The following is a 12,189-nucleotide window of genomic DNA, read 5'->3' on the forward strand; positions in this document are numbered from 1 at the left end:
TCCTAGATAAGTTTTATTTTCAGTTTCTCTTTGACTCAGGGGCTACTTATAAGTGATTCTTAATTTCCAATATTATGCCTTTTATTGTTAATTTCTAATTAGATTATCTATCATTAGAATATATGCAAGGGTTTTTTAATTTTTATTTTCTGCTCCACCAAACAAACAAGGAACTAGTAAACTCTTACTCTCCTAGAAGCCATGTGGGAGAAGTCTCTCTCCTCCAGGTTCTCTCTACATGCCAACTGCTTTCTCTCCCAAGTGCCGAGGCTGGAGAGAGTTCAGGCCAGTAGCACAGCACCCCTCCAGTTCTAACAGTGCTGGCATGAGTGAGCAATGCCACCAAGAGCAAGTCTGGGCTTGCTTCTCTCTGCAAAGAAATCAACAGGATTCTGCCACTTGAAGTATTCATATAAGATTTGTGCCCAGTTTCTAAGCAGTCATCTTCTCTGCCAATAGTATCTTGGCTTCTGCCTGGTACCAAAGAGAAAGAAGTCCCACAGCCCCATGGATCCCAGAAAGAGCCCCAGCCTGCTATGTGCCCTCCAGGGGAGGGCAGCATGCCTCTCAGTACTTTGGAAGTGTCTGGAGAGTGAGGAGGGAGGATCTTCCCCGGAGGAGACAGGCGGGGACCATGGCACCACGGAGTGTGGCCAAAATGCCATCCTCCTGGAGTTTCTCCAGCTAGCAGTCTAGAATATCTAAATCAAATGTTTCAGTAGCAATCTGAAACACAGACGAAATGATTGCATTGTCTCTGGTGCAGATCTACATGAATGTTACAAGTATGTTTTGTGAGATAGTAATAGGTGATGTCAAGTACAGCAAGATTACCCTAAATGTGTTTGCAAAACACTTAATTATATCTGAAACGTTTTTTCCTGCAATATTTTTAAAGAGGCTTGAGGAAGCAAGTACACATTATTGCTGTCAGAGGTAGAGTTGGTGGTGTTTCTGATTATTTTGATGTATTGTTATTTTTTTGTCATATTGTTATTGTGGCTGCCCATGGCATTGTTTTAACACCAGTTACAAGACTGTATTTCTAGAAAACATACTTTGGAAAGACTTGGCCTTTACTTTTGCTCCAAAAAATTACTGAATATATTTCTATTTTAATTTTCAAGAGGGTTATTATACAATTATAATTTTAATACAATTACACAATTTTAAGTATTGAAGTAATTTATGTATTTGATAAAGGTAATCAAACCATCACTAATTATTTCACAATTTTAATAGTCAAACCATAAAATAGGGTATGGAATATAGAACTAGTCTACTTCCCATCCTAAAATCCAGTCTGACTCCCCAGAAGTTAACACACACACACACATACACTCAGGCACAAACACACACAGATTTTCTAATGAAATATTTTTTAAAATTTTGGCCCATATCCTAATCCTTGTTTGGGTCATTTTCAAAATACTCTTTTTTTCTTAAGTTTATTTATTTATTTTAAGAGAACCAGTGCAAGTGGTGGAGGGGCAGAGAGAGAGGGGGGAAGAGAGAATCCCAAGCAGGCTCTGCATTGACAGCACAGAGCTTGATGCAGGGCTTGATCCCACAACCAAGAAATCACTACCTGAACCCATATCAAGAGTTCATCACTCAACCACCTAAGCCACCCAGGTGCCCCTAAAAATAGTCTTAATTGTACCTTTGGATGTCTCTGCATTACCTGGGCACCACTCACTTCTAATAACTTCATAGTATTCCATTCTATGGGTACATTATATTTTACTTAACTACTCCTCTATTGAAAGACTTTTAGATTGTTCCAGTTTTTGACAATTACAAACAGAACAGAAGTGAACAATCCTGTAAATGATTTAGATACACTAAACAGTATATGTTTTTGTCGGCAAGATTTCTAGAAGAGAAATTCCCGTGCTATCGAGCATATTTTTAATTAAAAATTATCTTTGAAAGCAATTATAGCAATTAAACTTCTAACAGTGTAGGGGATTGTGTGTTCACTCATATTCTTGCCATGGAATTCTCACATTTTAAAATTATTACTACTCTGAACCCTGGATACATGAAAACACTGAGAAATAATGAGTAAGGCTAGGGATCTTCTTGCAGCAATAAGCTGTTTCAGTTCATTATTTGTGAACACTATTTTGTACATTATTCTAATAAATTTTTATAGTTTCTTATTTATTTGTGAAATATTTTCTCTGTTAAGGGAATCAGCTTTTATAAATACTCTGTTGTATAATATAAATATTTCCCAAGTCTGTTTTTGTGCTTGTATTGTTTTTATTTTGTTTATGATGGCTTTATTGCACATTTTAACATATTTTTTAATCAAATATACCTACTTTTACGGCCTTTGGATTTTGCGTCTTGCATAAAAAGGTATTTTCTATCAAAGATTAAAAAAAGAAATCATTTATCTAATATTTGCATGTGTGTTTACAACTCTAGTCATTAGAATTTTATTTTGGTATAGTTATTTAGAAATCCTGATGAGCTTCGAAATGCCTGTGAACTCAACACCTTGACTAAAGCCTTATGAGGGACCCTGAGTCATGGGCACCGAGGTAAACTCCTGAATTCCTGACCCACGGAATCTGTGCGATCATAAGTACTTTTATTTTAAACTTCTAAGCTTTGGAGTAATTTGCTGTGTAGCGATAGATAACCAATAATATCCATTTAACCAAGTTTTATGTAAGTTTTTTTAAGAATCAAGATTGGGGGCACCCGGGTGGCTCAGTCGGTTAAGCCTCCGACTTCGACTCAGGTCAGATCTCATGTTCGTGGGTTCGAGCCCCACGTCAGGCTCTGTGCTGACAGCTAGCTCAGAGCCTGGAGCCTGCTTCCTGTTCTGTGTCTCCTTCTCTCCCTGCCCCTCCCCCTCTCATGCTCAGTCTCTCTCTGTATCAAAAATAACTAAAACATTAAAAAAATTAAAAAAAAAAAGAATCAAGATTGGATGGTAAATTTTGCCAAAAGGTCTTATTTTTTGGTCATTCAACTTATTAATATGATGAATTATATTAACAGATTTTTAAATAATGTATCATCCTTATGTTCCTGGAAAAAAGTCCTTTTTAAAAATATTAGTCTTTAGATTCACTGCAGGATTATATATATATGTGATTTATTTAAGGCTTTACATTAACATTCATAAATGATGTATCTATGATTGTCAAAAGTTTTGGCAGTTCCACACTCGGAAAAAATTTTAAAGTATTGGAATTTTCCATTCCTTCAAAGTTTAATTGACTTCACCTGTGATTCCCTTCAGGACTGGTGTTTCTTAAAAGTGAAATATTTGAAAATCCTCTCAGTTCTTCACTATAATTGTGTTTAGGTTTTATATCTCACCTATGGCAAAATTTCATATATTTTTTTTTAGAATAAACTACATGACATCTGTGTTTTAGAAACTGAATAGGTTGTGCAAAAATACTTTCACATTTCTAGCTATCCCTGGTCATGTCCCCATGTTTAGCTCTCAACCTTTAACTGATGTGAGCTGGAGGGAAACGCCCCCACTTCATGCTCACTCAGGTGGGACAAGCTGAGGCATGATCTATGGTTTGTCATAATCCCTAGCTGGACGGAGCCCTGTTGTCCAGGGCGGGAGCCTATTCCATATTGTACTCCATTCCATCTGGTGCTTTTCTGGATCGCCTCCCAAAGAAGCGATTTGGACTGAAATCTGAGTCCCACTGTCGAAACCTTGGTGAAAAGAAGCACAGACACCCTCCCCAGAGAGACTCTTTTTCCATAGCTCCATAAGCTAAATTCATTAAAGCTTTAGTACTATTAATTCTGAATCTTATTCTCCTTTCTGAGGGTCAGAAGAGAGAGAAATCAAGCATTGTGGGATGACAGTCAGTGATGAGAAGAGAGTTCTTCGTAGGAACACTATTTTCAGATTCAATGAACAGAAAACTAGCTCACAAATGGGGTTGCTCATCATTTCACGATTCATTATGATTTTTTTTTTAAAAATTGAATGTCTATTTAATTTTGAAGAAGAGAGACAGAGCACAAGTGAGGGAGGGACAGAACAGAGGGAGATACAGACTCCAAAGCAGGCTCCAGGCTCTGCGCTCTCAGCTCTTAGCACAGGGCCTGACTTGGGCTCAAACCCACGTACATGAGAGATCATGACCTGAACCCAAGTCGGCCACGTAATTGACTGAGACACCCAGGTGCCCCTATGATTCACTATGATTACTGGGTAACAAAGATTTTCAATATTGGTATAAAATATTATATTATGTTTTAAAAAAGAACAATTGCCAAAGAAAATTAAAGCTGTCGTAATTCTAATTTGCCCTTCTTAATTGGCTTTATAGGAAATCTGCATTTGCCTATGCTTTATCTTCAGAATCTAATGTAATGTGTTCTACAATTTGAAGAGCTTTATGATTACTAACAACAACTTGGGATTTACAACTCTCTATACAGTATGGGCATATTTCAAATAATGAAAACTGATGCCAAATAAAATCAAATAGAATCTTAGTATCTAAAAAAGTAGTCACAGTATAGAAAAAGGCAGACATTGAAGAAATACTTAGTGATCTGTTACTAATGTAACAGAACTAGTCGACCCTTAGAAGATGAGTTTCTCTTGTGACTTACCTTAGTTATATTGGAGGACTGCTCTATGCAATACACAGGGCATTGTGACAGCCCATCTCTTCCAGCTTTGGTATTGGCTGAAGAAACTCAAAGCAGTACTTACGTTTTCAGATGAGCAAACCTTATTCTTTCTGATCATGACAGGCTTCCTGCTGCCAACATTTATGCCTCAAACACGTTGATACTCTCTTACAGGGAGCTGATGATCTCAGGAAGGCCAGACATTTCTAATCTATTTCAAGTGGATGCTTATAGAAAACAAATTTTTTGAGGCATTTTCCCTGAGAAGTGATTTATTTTTTCCTTGATCATTTAACAATGCATTTTGATGCCATGTTACTCTTCGTTATATCTCCTCCATCCAAATTCACACTTCTCAAGGCTGCTTGTGGATTTTTAAGATTGACTCGGCCTGAAAATTCATATAAAGGATGCCCTTGTGAGCATCTATTTTTATTAATCTGGACTCAATTCATGTTTATTCTCTATAGGTTTAATAATTTCACTCTCATAAGATAACAACAGACAATTTTACAGGAAAAATAATATAATTCTTTTCACTCAAATTCTTTAATAAAATCTACATATGTAAGAGGAAATCATTTTGAATGAGCTTTGAAAACTGCTATTTTCATTAATGTAGGCTTTTCCTTGAAAAGTTGACCCATTATTTGCAAAAGTGTAATTAAAAAAAAACCTTCTAGTAAATTAGGGATAAAATTTATTGTTAATAGGCTTATTTATCTTTCTTTGCTCTTTTTTTTTAATACAGTGTATTTTTGAGACAGAGAGACAGAGCATGAGTTGGGGAAGGGCAGAGAGAGGGAGACACAGAATCTGAAACAGGCTCCAGGCTCTGAACTGTCAGTACAAAACCTGATGCAGGGTTCAAACCCATGAACCATGAGATCATGACCTGAGCTGAAGTTGGATACTTAACCAACTGAGTCACCCAGGTGCCCCTTTCTTTCTTTGCTCTTTAAAAATATAGCCTGAATCAATGTAAGCTTGCAGAAAGAAAATTTAAAGAAGTTCAGTAATTACATTCTTTAAGTCATCTTTTTAACTAAATTGTGTTCTGTTATAAAAATTAACTGTGGTGTTTAACATATTTTTTTCCTGTATGTAATGTTCTAAGGAAAGTATGTTTCTAGAGAACACTTTCAAATATGATTGCAGACATAATTAGTTACTATCTATGGACAGAGGTTTGGTGAAATAAATACAAAATTGTATACAAAATGGTGAAATGAGTAAAATTTGCCATGAACACTCACATACCACTTATTTTTTTGAAGGTAGGAGAGAGGGGGCCCTGAACACTGTCCCAGAGCCTTGGATAAAGTGTCAACTCCATACCCAATACTCAAAATAAAATAGGACTGGAAATGCCAACTGCACATTTCACAAGTGAGTCAAATAAGACACAAAAAGAACAGGTAATTGCTCAACTTCCACAAATAGAGTTCAAATTAGAAAAATTCATGGGTCATGTTGCAATTCTGATAATAAAACCAGTGATATTCAGGAAGTCACAGATATTATTATTGACCTACTATGAGTCAAAGAAGTTAACTGCGGTATTTTTTCATTAATATAATATGAAAAATATTTAACTCTATAAGGCCATATTACAGGGTGACTTTTAAAATTTAGCTCATATTCAGTCTCCTCTAGGAAGCTTCCACATTGTTCCCTCCACTCAGTCCAGGATGGATGTCCTTCCCACATTGTTCTGTGGTTCCCTTTTTCTATGATACTTTCCTTACTTTGATTGCCTTATTTCTTGCCTGTCTCCTTCAGTGAATTCTATGCTCTTCGAATATACAAATCATACTCAGGCATCTTTATGACCTAAAATTAGATTATTGCCTCAAATAAGATAAGTTCCCATTCACTGCTTATTTTCTAAATGAATGAGTGAATGACAATTCACTGTTCCAAGACCCTATTACCACTAACTACACTGATCATCTGCTCACAGCTTATTCTCAACTAATTAAGATTTTAGCTGATATAGGTTGCCATGTTTTTCCTTTTAAGCATATTTGAATTTTCACAGGGGACACATTAGAATCTAAAGAAATCTGATAACAAAACTTTCAAAAATTGTAATATTGTCGGGGGGTACTATTTTAAACAGAGACATTCTATATAATCATATTATATAGATAGCCTGTGCCATCACTTCATAGAACTAGCCTAGCTTTATTGTTACATAAACATGTACAGATATGTATATTTGGAGAGAGAACCAATGAGTCTGAGGGATGCTAAGATATATAGAACTATACTGCTGCATTTGAATCTGACCAGATTAAGCTCCCTTTTGGTTTGCTTGGTAAGGCCCGTGGTATGAGATGCAGTGAAAGAGAGGAGGGAAAATACCCTGTCCTGTCAATAATGTCTAGTTGCACCCTTAGTAAACATGTGTCTAATGGTTGCTGAGACATCTACTTTTTGTTATTTTGCTTCTTACCTGGTAATGATTCCAAATGTATGACATTTGAAAAAGACATAAATCATTAGTTCCCAGTTAGACTAGCAATTCTAAACCAAGCAATGTGTTTGGCATTTTCAGAAATGCTTTATTGGAATGATCAAGGGGTTGAAGGCTGGGGTTAGGTATAATGATTATTTCCCTTAAACGGGAGAAGGTCATGATGAAAGTTGCTTTTTATCAGTAATTAGAGTTCTATAGCAGCAACATGTCCTAATTATGATATTTAGGCCATTAGCAGATGAACAAGGTTATTTAGATTCTGCTACGGAAAATCCCCCCAGGCCGTGCAGCATCTTATGGAATGATGGAGTATAATGCTATTTGTGGTCTGCTCACGCACTTACCCAACCCGTCTCCCATACACACTCCATCTGGACTCATTTATTAAGGGCACTTTTGTGTTCAACACAGAACTTGAGAAGTGGCACCTCAATGGGCTTGGAGATGAAAACAAACATCCCTGTATTTTATTAAATTTTGCACAACGTGGAAAACATTATGAATGGTGAGATAGAGTGAAACTTTAGTATATAAGGAGCAACAAATATTTATGAATCATCACATTCCCCTTTGAATTATACTTTCAGCAACACAGGCAAGGAAATCAGGAGGATCCAGAGTCAGAAATCAGAAAATATATAGAAGTTGTTTCAAAATTATTTGCCCTAACATATTTTTTAGGCTAACTTATCAGACATAGTCACTCATCATTCATATTCAGTGTCATGCATTAAGGCATTAAGGATAGAAAGAATCCTGCCCAATAGATGCTTTTGCTTAGAAGACTCTGGAATGTTTAAAAAAAATTCTGTCCGGTAGACTATGAAGATGGATTGTTGGCACAGTTTCCTGGACAATTTTGCACTTTTTCAGAGTGAGAAGGAAATAGCACTGGTCTGAAGTTCCCACAGACACAGCTGGGTGTTAAGCATCATGGAATTTCCCGGGTTTGACTTGTGCTGTTAGTCCGGCGTGGCTTGCTCTGGGCTGGCAATCTAGTGTCACTTGACCCAAGCAGAGGCTCAATCACTTTGGTCACATGACGACAGTACTTTAGAGTTTAAGAGCTCTTTTGTTTCAGGAAATTTTCCCAATTATTCAATCTAAGGTTTCATTTGTTTAATGACTTCCTAATTTTGCCATCTAATGTGCTTCCCCGTTCCTTCATCTTTTTGCCTTTTTATTTTGTTTAGTTATTCTTTGGTCTAGTTATGGTTAATTTAATCTTTCCTCCTAAATCAATGCCTCTAACCCCTGGAGGCACAAGGCCAAAGGCCAAATGACTTTAACTGCCAATATATAAAAACTCTCAAAGCTTCGTGAGGTGGGTGTCATTACTGAAGACGTGTAAGTGGAGGTGGGGGTGGGAGATGTCTATACTGTCAGGCATAGGAAAGTGTCAACTCTGAGTTGCAATCATTCAATATGAAGTCCTTTTATTGGGGGTAGTAGAGCTTTTAAAGGTTTTTCCTTTCGTGTTTATTTAGGCATTTTGTCCCATTAATTGGGTGGGAGGGATTGAGTTTATAGGAACAAGTTCAATGAGCACAAAGCCGAGTTACCAACCCTGGGTGATGTGTGGCCACTTGCAGAGCTCTAAGTGCGTTTTGTGGAAAATACTTAAACACATTTCTATAAAATGTTTAACAGAATTGTGCACAATATAATAATATTTTAAGAGTTTTATTAAGCAGCTTAATTCCAAATTTGTAGTATGACAAACATATAGAGCAATGGAAGAAATCTCACAGGCTTTAAATATATCAATATGTGCCCATTGTTCCTTTGTCAAATATGTGATTTTTCTTTTAGTCAAAATCAATTCCAGATGCAAAAGAGTACTCAATAAATGTTAGTTAAAAGGACTAATTTTTATTTATATTCATCCCAATTTTCTTTCTTTCATCGTTTGTGGTTTTTATTCCATGAATTCTAATCTTATTTTGTCTAAGTTTTAATTTTGAGCTTTCTTTACATTTTTATCCAATATCCTCAGGTTTTGTTGTCAGAATTTACACTTTGTACTCTTTCTGTCACTTATTCATGTTTGTGTTTGTTCCATTTTGGATATTTTTCTTTAAAATTCCTTGCCAGTGTGTGTTGCCTCTGCAAGTGAGCTTACACTAATTTTCATTTTAAATGGCTTAGGAATGCCTGGGTGACTCAGTCAGTTAAGTGTCTGACTTCAGCTCAAGTCATGATCTAATAATGGTTCGTGGATTCAAGCCCCTCGTTGGACTCTGTGCTGACAGCTTGGAGCCTGGATCTTGCTTCAGATTCTGTGTCTCCTTCTCTCTCTGACCCTCCCCACCCCCTCACTCTCTATCTCTCTCAAAAATAAACATTAAAAAAATAGGGACACCTGGGTGACTCAGTAGGTTAAGTGGCCAACTTCAGTTCAGGTCATGATCTCACAGTTCATGGGTTTGAGCCCAGCATCAGGCTCTGTGCTGACAGATCAGAGCCTGGAGCCTGTTTCAGATTCTGTGTCTCCCTCTCTCTGCCCTTCCCCAGCTCATGCTCTCTCTCAAAAACAAATTAAAAAGAAAATCAAAACCCTTAAAACTAAACAAATTTTTAAAAACAGCTTAAAAATTCCTAGAGAATTATTCAAGTCCTGTTTTAAAATATGTTTCATAAAGTGGTTTTTATAGAAACCAGAGATTGAAAAATGTGTGGGAGTAGCACAGTATATCACTTTTTTTCTCTCAATGAATCCGCAACTGTTTTGAAAATCCTAGTTCATATCTTTTAAGACAATTTTTATTTTTTAATTTTGTTCTTAACTTTATTTTTGAGAGAGAGAGAGAGAGAGAGAGAGAGAGAGTACACAAGTAGGAGAGGGGCAGCGAGAGAGGAAGCTAGAGGATCTGAAGCTGGTGCTGTGCTGACAGCAGAGAGCCTGGTGCAGGGCTTGAACTCACAAAGTTCAAGTGAGATCATGACTTGAGCCAAAATTGGACACTTAACTGACTGAACCACTCAGGCACCCCTTAGACAATTTTTAAAGTCAATATTTCCTTAGCTGGGAAGTGATTCTCATTAGTTTATGCCAGTAATTTTCATAATTTATAGTCTATCTAGCACATAGTACCCATTTAACAAATGAAAATTACTTTGCTTTCTGATATGCTTTGAGTTCCAGGAAATCATTTTACATACAGAGGAGAACATAATATTTGGTAAATTGTCAGGGAAATAAGGTGGATTGTCTTCTGTTTTGAGTCAATTTATCTATCTTTCACACTAATAATCAGTCTCAGAGTACTGAGAGGAATTTGTTGGTTCCTTTATTAGAGCCAAATGAACATCTACCAGCAAGTGCAAGAAAATTCTTCCACTGTTTCTATTAGGTTAAACTAATTGGATTGAGGATTATTTTTCATGGAAAATAACATATATGATGTTTCTAAATATAAGTGCATGCAAATTGTTATTAAATATTTCTAAGCATCACAGGTTGAACTAGGTTATCACTCTCTGTGCTTTCTGATATCTTGACAACTGATTTGAAACATCACATATTTCCTTTAGTGGGAGCAGCCATCAAAATAGCCAAAATTACTACACTGGCATGTCAGGTCCAGTCTGGAGGAAACACATAAACATGATCATCATTAGCAAATACGGGACAGATGGTCATCCTCTAAGAATCTATGGGAATAATTACTTGTGTTATGGTGTATAGTCAGTCTTGACATGAAAAAACAAACTTAATTTAGCATAGAAGAAAGTACAAAATTTCAAATGATCCTACTGCACCTCTGGAGAAAAGAAACTCTATAAGATTTTTTTAGGTAAAGTTGGTATTTTTGGATATTGATAACTATTAAGTTGTCCAACAAAAGTAACTTTTCCATCTATTCCTAATTGTAATCTCTTATTGTATCATCTGATCTACTTTATTAGAATGGCCTAATTAAAAATTTTTCTAATGTTTATTTTTGAGACAGAGAAAGAGAGATAGAACATGAATAGGAGAGGGGCAGAGAGAGAGGCAGACACAGAACATGAAGCAGTCTCCACGCTCTGAGTTGTCAGCACAGAGCCTGACACGGGGCTTGAGTTCACAAGCTGGGAGATCATGACCTGAGCCAAAGTTAGATGCTTAATCGACTGAGCCACCCAAGTACCCCTGGAATGGTCTCATTTAAAAGAATGAGAACTTTTTCTTTTCTTCTTCTTCTTTTTTTTTTTTAATTGGATATACCTCTTTTCTTCCAGTTACTCTAATTTCATCTACTAAGTTTACTATGGGAGACAGTCAATGGATAATTTCTTAACTATTCTTCCTTGTTTAAAAAATTACTACTTTTTTTAATTTAATGACTACAGTCTAGCACACCAATGGGCTTGAAGACAGAACTTCATTAATAACTTTATAGAACATATCACTTGTCATTATTTTGGTCTATTTTGTTTTATTCTCATCAGAATGAAGGCCAGATAAAACTATCACTTTTTTTTTTGAATAACATCTCTGTTCATGGCTGGTACTTTTATCTTATGTTATCATAGAAATAGAAGCTCAGTATTGTACATTAAAATATGGCTGCAAAACTAAAAGAATATAGAAACTTCTCCTGCAGAAAGATTTTCAAACAGTGTGGTCAAGTATCAGACTATGGTGAATTATACCATATTATAGTGAAGTATGTCACTGAGTCATGATTGCACAGCCATTGAATATTAATTGGGGGGCATTATCAAAAATTACTTAAGGGCATGTATCAGATAATTTTTCATACATCTCAATTCCATGTATGTGGAATTTCACTGGCATATTTGGAGCAAAGGTTTTCAGTGACGCTGGATATAGATTGTCTATAGAAATCACACTGAAAAGAACATTGAGACTCAGTTCAAGAGTGTATATTTTCAAGTCCTACCATAATACAGTTGGGCAGTCTATCACAGTCTTAAAACGACTTTAGAGTCACGTTTGCAATGGCTGAAGATTGCTAAGTAGACAGGATTGACCAAGCAATGTTCGATAACTTTGAAAGCAGTTTGAATATTATCTATGGAGCATATGAGTCACAGAGTCATGAACACTGGTGGATATCAAAATC

Source organism: Suricata suricatta, chromosome 6 (assembly GCF_006229205.1).
Source record: "Suricata suricatta isolate VVHF042 chromosome 6, meerkat_22Aug2017_6uvM2_HiC, whole genome shotgun sequence".
Classification (NCBI taxonomy): domain Eukaryota; kingdom Metazoa; phylum Chordata; class Mammalia; order Carnivora; family Herpestidae; genus Suricata; species Suricata suricatta.